Source organism: Esox lucius, chromosome 16 (assembly GCF_011004845.1).
Source record: "Esox lucius isolate fEsoLuc1 chromosome 16, fEsoLuc1.pri, whole genome shotgun sequence".
NCBI lineage: Eukaryota > Metazoa > Chordata > Actinopteri > Esociformes > Esocidae > Esox > Esox lucius.
This window is the reverse complement of record NC_047584.1, coordinates 20,319,010-20,333,677: the sequence shown is the minus strand read 5'-3', so window position 1 is coordinate 20,333,677 and position 14,668 is coordinate 20,319,010.

Below are 14,668 nucleotides of genomic sequence, written 5' to 3'. Positions count from 1 at the left end.
ACAAAAATATAATTCCTAAGGAATAGCCTGAACCGTGAACCAATTAAGACGTAACCCTTGACTGATGTTGTAATTGGCCAATTATGGAATTCGATAGGATATTCATAAATGTACATATAAACTTTAATAATATTTAAAAAACTCTAAAACTACAATTATGTTTTTTTTTATATATAGCATATATAAAAAAAAATGCGTGGCACCCGCGAAAAGACTCTAGGATGCCAACATGAGTGACATTTACTCGTAAAAAATCTCAGATTTTAACGTTTTTTTATAACAACAAAAAAAAACTAGGAAAATGCAGTATGCAGTATTTGCAAAGCAACATCTTCAATTTGTTCTGGCTCCACCAACAATCTCCACAGGCACGTAAAAACGAAACATCTAACAGTCCTGTTGCCACAGCTGAAAGTTGCTGTTAGTGTGTTACCTGATGCTAGCAAATGCCTCTACCAAACCTGCCACCCAGACCTCCATAGGCCAGTACATGCCAAAGGGCCATTACCTCATCAAAGAGGATGATTGAGAAAGAAATGGTTGCCAGAGATTTCCAACCACATTATTGTTGAGGACAAGGGATTCAGAAACTACTGTCATGTTCTAAATTCAGCTTATGCTATTCCAAGCAGGACAACCCTATCTAACACAATAGTTTCTCATTTGTTGAACCTTGAAAACATTGTTTGAACGTTGAACTGCTAATAATAATATTACTTAGTTTTTTTTTTTACTTTAACCATTTTACATTCTAAGTTAATGTGTGTTGCATCCATCCATCTTCTCCCGCTTATCCGGGGCCGGGTCGCGGGGGCAGCAGTCTAAGCAGGGATGCCCAGACTTCCCTCTCCCCAGACACTTCCTCTAGCTCTTCCGGGGGGACACCGAGGCGTTCCCAGGCCAGCCGGGAGACATAGTCCCTCCAGCGTGTCCTAGGTCTTCCCCGGGGTCTCTTCCCGGTGGGACGGGACCGGAACACCTTCCCAGGAAGGCGTTCCGGAGGCATCCGAAAAAGATGCCCAAGCCACCTCAGCTTGCAACATGTGTGTTGCAATGTTTTGTTATTGTGTTCTATTGTGATCGGTTCTACTGTTCTTTCACTATTACATTTTTTGCAACACAATGAAGAGTTATTGCATTGTTAACAAGATTTTGCACTTTTTTTTTCATGCATGGAACCTGCTAGGATTAAAATGCATAATTTCAGTGAAAGATAAATTAACAAATAAAGGTGTTACTTTACACAGCTTTACTAAGGCCAGCACGTGTTATTATGGCCGTTAGATAATTTGGGTTGATTAGAAAAATGTGCATAATCATATTTGCAATGAAGGGTGATAAAAAATATATATACTGAACGAGGAGCCGTTTTGAGAGACAAAAGGAACCATCTCTAATGAACTAGTACAAGTGAGCCAGATCACTAAAAAGCCTAGAAATCCCCATCACTATATTGCACTAATGGCTAATGATAGCTCGGTCATGTATTATAGATCCCAGGCTTTTAAATTAGCCAATCAACGGCATTGTAACAAAAAGAAGACATGTGATTAAGCAATAAGTCTACCAATCATATATAAGGTACCATGAACTGTTTCGTGAGTGCAAACACGTGTCAAGTGAGAGCAGGGGGGATTGGAAAAGGCGCAGGTGAATTTTGAGAAGTCGCTGAGAAATTCTACGCAACAATATCCACAATAAGGTATATCTGCAGACCGCAAGTTGGGAGCGTTACTTAATATGGGGGTTCCTGAATATTAAGTTACGCCTACTGAATATTAAGTTACGCCCACTGATGTTTGCCATTGGTCAGTTTAAATGGGGGTTCCTGAATATTAAGTTACACCCACTGATGTTCGCCATTGGTCAGTTTGGGGACATCCTGGTTTGACGCTAGGTGGAGTGTACTAATGGGGGAAGAAGAGTTACAACTTTATCTCAGAGTCCATGTGATTTCATTCAATATCTTTTGTCAAGATATAACACTAGGTCCAATACCATTTACTTGTATTTTGTTTCAGGATTAAAATTGTTTGATAACATACAACTGAAATATATTAATTTGAAGACTAAAGTGTCTCAAAAAAAGTTTTAAATGTTTTGGTTACAGTCAATAATGAGACACTGGTGGTTTAGAAAGCTGCTGAGTGCAGTTATAATACAGACATATGCATACATACACATGCACAGTCATACTCCCTATTCCTGCCATGGTCAGTTTTTCTTTGAGTAGCCAATGCTTGGTTATATATGATGTGCCTCATACCAGGCCTCCATTTTGCACAAGTTTATACAGGATTACCATTTATGCATTTTCCATAGATTCAACATATTACATAAATGTGAACATGCTGTGTAAGGTACATTGTGCGGTGGACCTGGGACCAACAACTTCAGTGTCAGCTAAACTGTTCTGAAGGTCCTTTGCCTAGTTCTGTGGATTCTGCTGTGTAGATCTGACCAGTTTTCATACAAATCATTGTAATGGTTTTTCCCTCCTTTGACTTGCACTGTTCAGTTTAACAACATTGTTCTAGAAAGTTGAAAGTGGTAACTGGAAGTGTTAAATTTTGCAGAAAGGAAGCAAGTTTCAATTTGCATCATGTAGAGGTCAGGTCAAAATCTGTTTACAGAAATATACATTTTTCCGGGGGTGCCTGGAACAAGCACATGTTTAATTCTAGAGTAATGACGTGGTTATGGACTTAACATTGTTGGGAGGAATATAAGGGTTACATGTTTTGGACTTGATTATCTGAGGTCTAATTTAACCCTTATTCTAAAAGTTGATTCAATAGCATAAATTACAAGTAGAACAGGTCCAAAAGAGCACAACAGACATTACTGAAAGTCAATTAATGTAGCTCAAAATCTTAAAGTAAATGGCATAACCTAAAAACACTAAATTAAATGATATGCCAGTTAGACAATTAAACATTTAATCACCCAATCAAATATTCAAAACATTACATTCCAACACTGACAAAACTGAACTGTTTCTTTATGTACTGTGTATTCAGTTTTACCCAGATTCTGTAGGCTTTGGTTTCATCCTATCATGTTGTATGGCCAGGTGAACACTTCCAAAACACTGTCCAGTTTACTCTTGCTAAACAACTGATGTTTCTTGTCTTTTTGTATCATCAAACTATATTGTGTTTTCTGGATCTTGTAATTTTAGTTGTGTGGAAACCAGCATTAGCTGATGGTTTAAAGACAGCAAATAGGTATCCTCATCAACAAAAATAATTAACAGAGAATCTCAAAATTATTACTAAGTCCTCTTTTGTCTATTTCATCCATGAATGTTTCAGTGTCTTCAAAATTATTAAACAAAAACATGAATGGGGAGAGAGCTTCTTGTTCTTCCTCTAGAGTTGAGGCCTCTGAGCATCTGCACAGCACCCTGTATTTCCTCATCACTCAGGGGTGAGGACTTGTACCCGGTCTCAGAAGAGGCCCATGTTGGCATTTACCCAGGCAACAGCATCCCCCAGGTCAACATCGCATCTTGGCAACTGAAATGAAAGATCACAACAATCACATAGAGAGGTGTTCAAAGTACCAAGTAAAAGTACTCAACTGGGTTCAGCTGTGTTCACCACCTTCACCAATTTAGGGAAGTATCTAATTAAGATCTAAGTAACCAGGTAAATGGAGTAAAAAAAAAACAGTGATCAATAAAATAAAAAGGAAGCATGTAAATTATCAATTAAGGTCATTGTTTAGTTATTAACTCTGTTTAGGTAATTTAGCTCATCCTCAGCAACTTCCCAAAACTGGTGAACACTGCCAAATACTTCAACTTTTTACACCAATGCATATAGGGCCATGACAAATTATTATTTGGTTTACATTTCTAAATAATGACAACATAGTGTATATGAAGCAAATAAATGGTTAACAAGTAGCCTACCTCGTCGCGTAGCTATATCTCTAAACGTAGCTTTAAGGGTTGTCGTGTTTTCTGTGTTCTGTCACTGGCAAGCTATTCGAATCTCATAATCAAATAATGTAGTTGACAGGCGATCTTAGAGAACACGTTAACTATTCCTAAATATATAGCTAGAGGTTCACATGAAAGCACTTACCGAAATATTCGTTATTGTCCTTGTAATTCTTCCTTCATAAACGAATGCACTAAATCAAAAATAACACACCAATGGAAACCGTCAATGGGCGTAACTTAATATTAAGGAACCCCCATATTAAGTTATGCCCCCGACTTGCGGTCTGCAGATATAACCTCATCAACGATATCTGTGCCCTCACAATATTCATACTCTCGCGCGACTGGTCCTTCGCTCACGCGGCTTGTGTTTCTGCTCTCTCAACCTCACATTCTGCTCTCTCACACTGAATTTCTTCTTGAAGTGGCACCGGCGTGTGCGCGAGTTTGGTCCTCTGCACGCGCAGCTTATGTTTTAGCTCTCTCGACTCAATTTATTCTTCTCGAATTGGCAAGTGAGTTTTGAGACTGATGTGACTCCATAATTATTGGCCCTTAAAACGACAATGAGCAGGTGATAATAATAAAAAATAAACATTGACCAGTTGAAACATCCCTTTTTGGATTCTGTTGATGTGTAGTATATCTACTTGCCATGAGTTTAGTTTAACTGTCGTTTCCTGTCAGAATCTACAATGTTTTACTCTGTTGTTTGTGAACAAATTCTAAACAAACAGTTTTGTGCACCTACAAGCTAACTGAGGTCACCAGTCGAATGAGCGTGAAACAGCAGTAGGCAGGAATCGAACACGCTACAGTGGTTTTGACCACTGCACCACCCTAGGCCATTGAACCTTTAAATTCTTGTTGTGAAATATCCATGACATTGCACATTACTCGCTGTACCTATGTATATATATATATATATCAAGTTTTAAATCTGCTCTTATAATGCACCTCTTGATTCACCTCTTGATGGAAATATCACACGCACTATGTTGAGAAAATTTAAGGAAAGACTTTGGGGAAAGTTGCAGTGTGTGTCTTTAGTGAATTTGGATAACAGGCAAGGGGGAGCCTGGAGCAGCAGACTTTATCCAAAAAAGGATTATTCAAGGATATTCACGAAACACGTACCCATGCATGCACACACCAATGTATTACATATACCCCCACAGATTTACAAGTGCACACTCATACACGCCCAAGAGAACACAGGCTCCAAGTGTTAGCTGACAAAACACAATTAACAGATGAATTCCCATTCTGTGCCACTGACACTCAGATGTGATTACACATGCCCATGGACACACATGAGAGACAATGTAAATACAACAAGAATGAGATTGAGTAGAAAGGGGTTATAGGATACTTTGTTTTGAATGGGATGGAACCTGGGAGCTGCCACTACAGACTGACTACTATGTCTTACTAGTTCATTCCCTTGCAATGGGATCTGTTTTATAATAGAAGTGGAATTAGTTTAATTAATTGGTATCTTAAGCATTTGATGATCTGAGCGTGCTAACTAAATTGTACATTTTAATTTGTTGGCATTGCATTACATTCCCTAGCTGTGACTGTAGAGAAAATAAATCAGACTGGCTTCAGTGTTGGTTTGTAGGAGAGACTGTGATCATAGCTTGACAAAGTGGGGGCTTGACCTGAATAATTTTTACATTAAAACGATGTAGTTGATTCTTATCTTGTTACCTGCAGTAGAGAGTGCATACATTTTCCATACTGTACATCTGAGGTTGAAATCAGAATGGGATGTAGAAAGGATTGATAGAATAAGTTTAATGATGTCAGTGGTTTGCTCGGTGATGTCTGAAGTTTAGCTCATGTTGAAACCTAGACTATGGATAATGAAAAATTATTGCTGTATTTGGTGGATTTTTTAGCATCTCTGAACTCATTGTTTGATCATTACATTATCCTTGTTTGAGAAACTCTCAAGAACTTTAAAACAAAATCTGTGGCTGTAACTATTTAATAACCTCTTATTCACCTCATTATTCCTTGACTTGGTTCAAAGTCTACTCATGCACAAACAGACCCTTAATACAGGCGGTCTACTATCTGCTGTGCTGCTTACAAAAACTGACTGGGAATTGTGGTTGTTTTATCTGCCATTACTTGACAAATATTGATTTTGATTCACATGCAAAAGCATGAGAGGTCAAGCACACAACCCACGATTCCAGCCGCCAGGTATGTGACAGAAAAACACTTCGGCTTCAATGCCATATGAACTTTGATGTATTTGTATTGATCAGAAACACCTGTGGGATGATAACTCCTTTCATTTCTTGGAAGATGTCCTGTAGTAAAGGTTAACAGCTGTCTAAACAAAATGTTTATACGCCCCTTTAGAGTAAGCGCTCTTTGGAAATAACCACCTGAGAGTTAATTCTGTTTTGGTGGACTGGAATTTTTCCCTGCCTGGTGACAAGTTGGTTAATAAAACACTAACAAAGACAGTTCCAAACCTACCAAACTTCTTGTTTGAGGAATTGCTCTGTGCTGAGCAACTACATAATTTTTTTAACCATTAAGGTAAAAATAATCACAGTTAGGTGCTTCATTATTAACCAGAAGGGACTTTAGGAATTTAGACAAAAATTGCTGCTTTAGAGCTTTAATGGACAACTGATCTCAATTAGATCTATGGGCACAGTCTGTTTTGGTAATTGACATACGCAAACAACTTAAAGTGTTTTACAACAACGTAAACATTCTTTATTTTATTGTTTGATAATTAATATATTGGGCAAACATGTTCCAAATACTAGATATACTGAAGAGACACTCACTTATCACAATATCCTTCTGTCTGGATTGTGAAACATGATGCAGAAGGATTGAAGCCACTTTAACGAGTCATCCTTTGTTTGTGTTCCCGCAGGGGGTGTTGCCTTAAGACTCACCAGGACGATGTGAATGGGTAGCCAGGTTACCAGGGGTGCGGATTTAGATGTAAACCGAGATGTTGTTCCACTGCTAGCCTGGGAGAAGCACTCTGGGAGATATAACTTTCAGGTCATGTGACCACAAAATGACACAGCAAAAGCCTGACCACTGATCATAGACACTTCAGCCAGCTGACAATAACAGCCACAAATAGAACTAGGTCAGGTGTTTTTACCGCTTCAATAGGGCCAGGTAAAAATCTCTCACCCTTCTGCCTTAACCATGAAAAGATCAAAATAGGTAAGGGAGGCCAACTCTGACCACACAGCACAAAAGTAATTGCTTGTAAACAGAGTGTGTGGTTGGTTTTCTGTATACCCCACACAATGAGACTGACCAGCATTCTTGTTACTTGTGGTCAAAGATGTAACCAAGTGATTGACCATAAATACCTTTTATTGAATACCATAGACTTTGTTAAAAAAGAATGGGTAATGTTACTCATTTTTTAACTTTGATCAAACAAAAAATAGGTCTAATGTCATGAAGTATGTTAGGTTATGTTATTTTACACACATTAGCAAGTGGAGGCCAGGAGATTTAGAGGACGTTGTTGACAACAACCGACTCTGAAATGTTCTATTTAACAGTACAATAACTACTGAAATAACAAGACTCATTTTAATCAAATCAGCATGGCCTAGAATCTAGGCCCTCTATCAAAATGAATCCCATTGGAGCAATAATAGGGTAAGTTTCAACATCATTCTTCAATCCTCAGAAACCAAAAGTTACACAATAACATTGTTGGAGAAGTCGTCGTTTTTCTCAAAGTAAATCTCAGATTAGAACCAACTGATTAAGAAAATATTCATGGTCATAATGTAAAATGAAACCAGATCTGCATGAGGAAAATGTAATTATTTTGTGCTACATCCATATAAATGCTGGATGTTGTACTTGTATATCAATTGAGAACAATATACAAAGAAATACAGAAATACTATGAGTATATACTAAGAGTATACACCATTCCAAATGCAAAAACAGTACAGCACTCTACAGATCTGTTTCATATGCAATATATTGTGAACTTATTACAGGGAAAATGTGCTGCAGTAGCTATTGTTGCACATATCTTTGTGGTGATGCAACTGACCAACCAAAATAACAAAATAACCAAACTAGAGGATTGAATGCTTACAGATTCTACACAATGTCGGTTATATTACATTATGGCATCACAGAAACAGTTTATTTCTGCTTTTGCCAAACAATTGCAAAACAATTTGGCAGATGAACAGCAAAGCTTTGTTGAGTGCAGAAACTGTCCACCCAATCATGCAGAAATGTGCCACAAATTACTTTGTAGATCTATTCAGGCACAATGACATAAGTAGAAATTATGTAGGGCAATCCAAAAAACAACAATGTTGATCTAACTTTATGAGCATATAGAGTTCAGGTCAGCATACAATGAAGTTCAGATCATACAGTCACTAAATGTGTTGCAAAAGGTACAAGACCCACAGTGACTGACCATCCCAGCCATCTCAGCAAATTCCTGTAATTATGGTTATGGTTCTACTCTGTTGACAGAGATCAACAAATGCAAGTCATCTAAAGGTGTGTATTGTGCCTGTTGTATTATGTGGGAGGCAGCCATGACTGGTTTTGCACAGTGATATGTGTGTAAAGTGATCTGTGTGTAAAGCTATAGATTACAGCAACAAGAATACCACTGCAGGGAGAGATTGCGCTGATTTCTATAAGTGGGGGAACAATTATGTTATTTGTACTGGTAGGCGGCCACACTTTTGGTCTTATGGTTTGGCACAGCCTGACTGTCACATATTTTGGTCAAAGAGATACATTACAGTATAACAATAACTGATTTGAAAAGATTTGATGTGCAGCCTTGGTGCATGCTGCCTCCATTGCATAATTAATGCTGCAACACTTTGGTGTGGTGCATCTTATCTTACTAAGTGACTCCAAAATAAAACATTACATTGTTTAACATTCAGTAAATATTGGACAAAATTAATTTTGAAACAAAACCACGAACCAGATATACCAATGCAAAATGGGACCAAATACTAATTATATTTGAGTATTGTGTTCATTAGGTCCCTGATATTGCAAACGCCAAAACATGTGTATGAAAGAAATCAGTTTTATAAAAAAATTCAGGAGCATTTTCAGTCTTAGCTAGCTAAATGTTATTTTGATTTAGCTAGTTAGCAAGTTATCTGGCTGAGATTGCCTAGCTAGGTAAACTATTATGAAATCTAGCTAGCTACCTTGCAGGCACAGATAAATAAAAATCTGTACTTTAATAATACTCATAGCCACATCTCAAAGTCACATTATAAGGTTTTTAAATTAAAGAGGAATATAGTAATCTTTTAGGTGCAGCACCTGAATGTCTACCTATCCAGATGGTGTGACCAACATCATGTATACAATTTATTGATTTAACCAACTCATCTTAATTAAAAATTGAACCTAGGGTTCTCAAGGGCTGTCTAGCTTGGTTCTAAAACAATTCTCCTACTGTGTCCAGTATGTCAAACCTGAGGACCTGCTGTTTAAACCTCTGGTTGGTGTCTGTGGGTGTTCCTCAGCGTTTGGTTGTTGGTATGGGCCTATTCTCAGTTTATATTAACAAGGAATCTCCTGCATTCACCTTTATGCCGACAATACAGACACAACATAAACATCCAACATGTTTCCTTTGACATCCGCCTACAAATCAATACCAAAACTAAATATACACTCTTCAGTTGGAACCTACCTCAACTTTCAGGCCCCCAAAATACACTCACCCTAAATGGATCTGAATTAGTGTACACTGACACCTACAAAATACCTTAGCGTATATGAATGGACCTATCCCTCTTATCCCACACCAGTATCACCCATCTTCTGTCGAAAATAAATAGGTTTCCTGTACCACCACAAAGGATTATTGACCCATGCTGCTAAGTATACACTAGTAAAAATTACCATCCAGACTATCCTTGAGTATGGCTGCATAGTTTATAGGGCTGTCACTTGAAAGCTCCTCAACAAATTAGATGTCATTTACCAAACTTCAAAGTAGACTACCATCTGCTTTATAACCAACGACCCCCTTCAACACTCCGTGTTTAAACTGTAGTGAACTGGCCCTCACCACATACACCAGACGCACTGGTGTCAACTTTATAATGATATAATATATATATATTATAATATATCTATAATAATCTGTTTGTTTTCTTTCTTGTTTTTTGTGTCATTTAATGATTCTTTATTTTCCTTAGTACATAGTATTTATTTATTTATTTGGTACAGTGTGTTATCCTGTCTTGTAAAAGCTCAATCCAATGCATTACATACATTTAATTGAAGGTATGTTTAAAGGTATGTTGAAACATGTCTTAAATGTTTATTTGCTTTAACTGTTAGTGATATTTCAAGGGGTCAAATGTCTCAAATTATATACGTCATATATGTATGTAACAGGAATGACCAAATGGTTTCTGACAGCTTCATGTTATATGTGGATGTGTTATGAATTACAAAAGTTTGCATACCCTTGGAGAATTGGTAATATGTATACAGTATTTAAAGTTGACATTGGTTAGCAGGCAAAACACATTTATTTTATTTCTTATGGGATTCATATTCAGCTTTAGGTTATAACAGAGTGGCACAATCATAAAACAAAACACGGTAACAAAGAAAAAAATGAAATGACCCCTGTTCAAAAGTCTGCATACCCTTAGTTATTGTACTGTGTATACCCTTATTACTGTGTATTGCCCCCATTAGCATCAATGACAGCGTGCAGTCTTTTGTAATAGTTGTCTATGAGGCCCCGAATTCTTGCAGGTGGTATAACTGCCCATTCGTATTGGCAAAATGCCTCCAGGTAATGCAATGTCTTGCATGAACTGCATGTTTGAGATCTCCCCAGAGTTGCTCGATGATATTAAGGTCAGAACACTGTGATGGCCACTCCAGAACCTTCACCTTTCCCTGCTGTAACCACTGGAGGGTCAACTTGGCCTTGTGTTTAGGGTCACTGTCATGCTGGAAAGTCAAAGAGCATCTCATGCGCAGCTATCGTGCAGAAGAATGCAAATTGTCTGCCAGTATTTTCTGATAACATGCTGCATTCATCTTGCCATCAATTTTCACAAGATTCCCTGTGCCTTTAGAGCTCACACACCCCAAAACATAATTTTGCCACCACCATGCTTCACAGTGGGGATGGTATTTTTTTCACAATAGGCTTTGTTGAGCCCACTCCAAACATAGCGCTTATGGTTGTGACCATAAAGTTCTATTTTGGTCTCGTCACTCCAAATTATAGTATGTCAGAAGCTGTTAGGCGTGTCAAGGTGTAGTTGGGCATATTCTAACCAGCTTTTTTGTGGCTTTGGCGCAGTAAAGGCTTCTTTCTGGCAACTCGACTATGCAACACATTTTTGTTTAAGTATCGTCATGTTGTGCTCCTTGAAACAACCACACCGTCTTTTTCCAGAGCAACCTGTATTTCCCTTGAGGTTACCTGTGGGTTTTTCTTTGTATCCCAAATAATTCTTCTGGCAGTTTTGGCTGAAATCTTTCTTGGTCTACCTGACCTTGGCTTGGTATCTAGAGATCCCCGAAATTTCCACTTCTTAATAAGTGATTGAAAAGTAATGACTGGCATTTGCAAGGCTTTGGATATCTTTTTATATCCTTTTCCATCTTTATGATGTTCCATTACCTTGTTACGCAAGTCTTTTGACAGTTCTTTTCTGCTCCTCGTGGCTCAGTGTCTAGCCTGCTCAATGCATCCATGTGAGAGCTAACAAACTCATTGACTATTTATACACAGACACTAATTGCAATTTAAAAAGCCACAGGTGTGGGAAATTCACCTTTAATTGCCATTTTCACTCGTGTATGCCACCTTGTGTGTCTGTAACAAGGCCAAACATTCAAGAGTATGTAAACTTTTGATCAGGGTCATTTGGGTGATTTTTGTTATCATTATGATTTAAGAAAGAGCCAAAGAACTGTGATAATAAATGGCTTCATATGATCATTATCCTTAAATAAAATACAGTTTTTTTGTATGATCAGTCATATTTTCAAAATCAATGCCAAATTTTCACAATTTCTGCCAGGTCACGCAAACTTATGAGCACAACTGTATGTCATGTAAAATTGTTGTTATCACATTATGATCTTAATTTTTTATGTTTATTTTCATAATCACCTGATTTAAAAGATGGAACCAAGGGAAAATATTTCCCACGAGACATAGTACTCTCGGAACAGAGGAAACCGTGCTGTAACATAGACATGGTCCCTTTTGGCAGAAACTGTATCCTACACAACAAGATGACTATCACTGTTGGCAAAGTTAGTAACACAAAGTTAGTAATCACTGTTGGCAAAGTTAGTAACACAAAGTTAGTAATCACTGTTGGCAAAGTTAGTAACACTTTGCACTCTGCACTGACTTTGCACTTCATAGTTTAAACTGTGAAGTGCATCCTGCACATTGTGCACCCTGCACATGGAGGTTTGCATTCTGCCACAGACACACATATTTATTTACATGTATTTTCAAAATGGGCTTTTATTTTTCTCTCCATGTAATGTATCTCTGGGTTACATATTTTATCACAATAATGTTTTAAACTTATGTTTGAGGGTTGATGACAAACTTAGCATTATTCTCAATGCATCATAAATGAGAGCTGAAATTAGAGGAATCATGTTTTCAAGCCTCAGTAATGCACTTTAGAACAAATGTTCGATTCCAGAGAAATAAAATAATTAGCACTTAATCTCTTTGTCATTATTTTCATTATCACAGACTAATGAAAACACTGACATCTGTCTTAAATTAATGTGATGACAGTATGAGGATGATTTCATTTAGACAAAACAAGTAATTAACCCATGTTTAAAGTAATTAGCTCAGTTAAGCCTTTGACCATGAATGTGGCTTGTATGTGGATGTTAGCAACAACAATAGCAAAGATGCAACCAAATTACAGAGGTGCATTAATTTCTATGAATGTAATTTAATTTCTATATAGTTAGATAATGTAGCTAAGTTTTAAGTCTGAATTTTGTATTTTTAGTAACATGATCTTCCCACTCACAGATTTTGCACACAGTTAACTGTACATTTTGTTGATTTTAGGATAAATTTAATAGTTTCTGTAGGTTCCCTCTTTTGGGTAATGAATTGCAAAGCAAATGCTCAACCATAAACACCAAGGAGCTTTAAAATAAACTAAAAAACAAACAGAAAGACAGACAGATCACAGGATGGGTATATCCTGTACATCACCCATAAAACACCATCCATACTGTGCGGCATGGTAGTGCAACATGATGTTATAGGGATATTTGTAATTGTTGTGACCTGGGGTATTTGTCAGGATAAAATGGGAGATAATTGGAGCAATGTAAAGAAAGGTCACAAGCGAGTCTTGTATGGAAGTTAACTTTTTAGTGTAAAAACAATCTATAGCAGACAGCCAAAACTACAGTACAGTAGCTAAGGAATAAACAGTTGAATGACTTTGATGGGCCCAGACAAAAACCTGACCTAAATCCAATCAAAAATGTGTGGCATGATTTGAAGTTTACTGTCCATTGACACTCCTCTTGACGCTCCTCAAGGAACTTGATAGTATTTTTGTGAGAGAATGAAGGGTCAAATGTTGCCAAATCTATGTATGTTAAGTTGGACCTAACCCAACAGACTCACTGCTATAATTACTATCAGATGTGCTTCCATCAATTATTAACTCTAAGGGGTAAAGAATTATTCAATTATGATATTTAATTTGGGGATTTTTAATATATAGTTAGATTTAACAATAATAAAAACTACACTTAAAATCTTTTTTGGTGTAGATAAGTCGGTGGAAAACTCCTAATGTAAAGTCACAACATTAGTATAACAACTACAGGAAGTGTTTGGTTGCATTCATTGCATCTGAAAGCGGAATAACCAGATGCAAATATTTTTTTTAATTTGCATCTTAATTTAATTGCATCATTTATAGAACCCATGGGCATTCGGTTGCATAAATGTTTTTTCAAATACAGGAAAGTGTTTTTATTCACTCAGATTCCTTGATGTACTTGTTCACTGAGGTATTTTGAAGATTAATTCTGGGATTTTTGGCCGCTGGTTCTTAAAGTGTCGCTGTCGAACTAAATGGTGTTCCCGATAAAGGTGTACCATGGCATGCATTTGCAGTATGCCCCATGTCATTACAACTGCTCTCTTTAAAACTCGCAATTTCGTGGTATGATAGATTTTGTTATTACAAATTATTCGCAAAATAAATTAGGTTTTAAAAAAAATATCTTTCATTCACAAAAATCATGGTGTGATTAAAGCATCTTTAAGCACACCGCGTATGTTTCTTGTGTTCTATGCATTCATATATCATAAGAAATTACAATATTATGCAATTGTATGACACAAAACTGTACGGTTTTGGCCAATGAGCACCATTTTCTACAGGCAGAAAATATACAAAAACTCCACACTGCATCTTTTGTTAATGGGCTATTGGATTATGGTTTAATATCTGATGATATTCAGGGCCAAACATATTGTAAAATACAGAAAATCTCGAAGAGGGCAACTCTCCACGCCTCTGTACCTCGAAAGTGTAAAAACGTATTAAGTCAATATATTTTGTTCAGATTCAAAAAAAAAAATGATTTACTGCAGCAGCATTCATTTTAAATGAGTCAAACCGCTTAACATAGCCTTAAAAAATGTTGGCC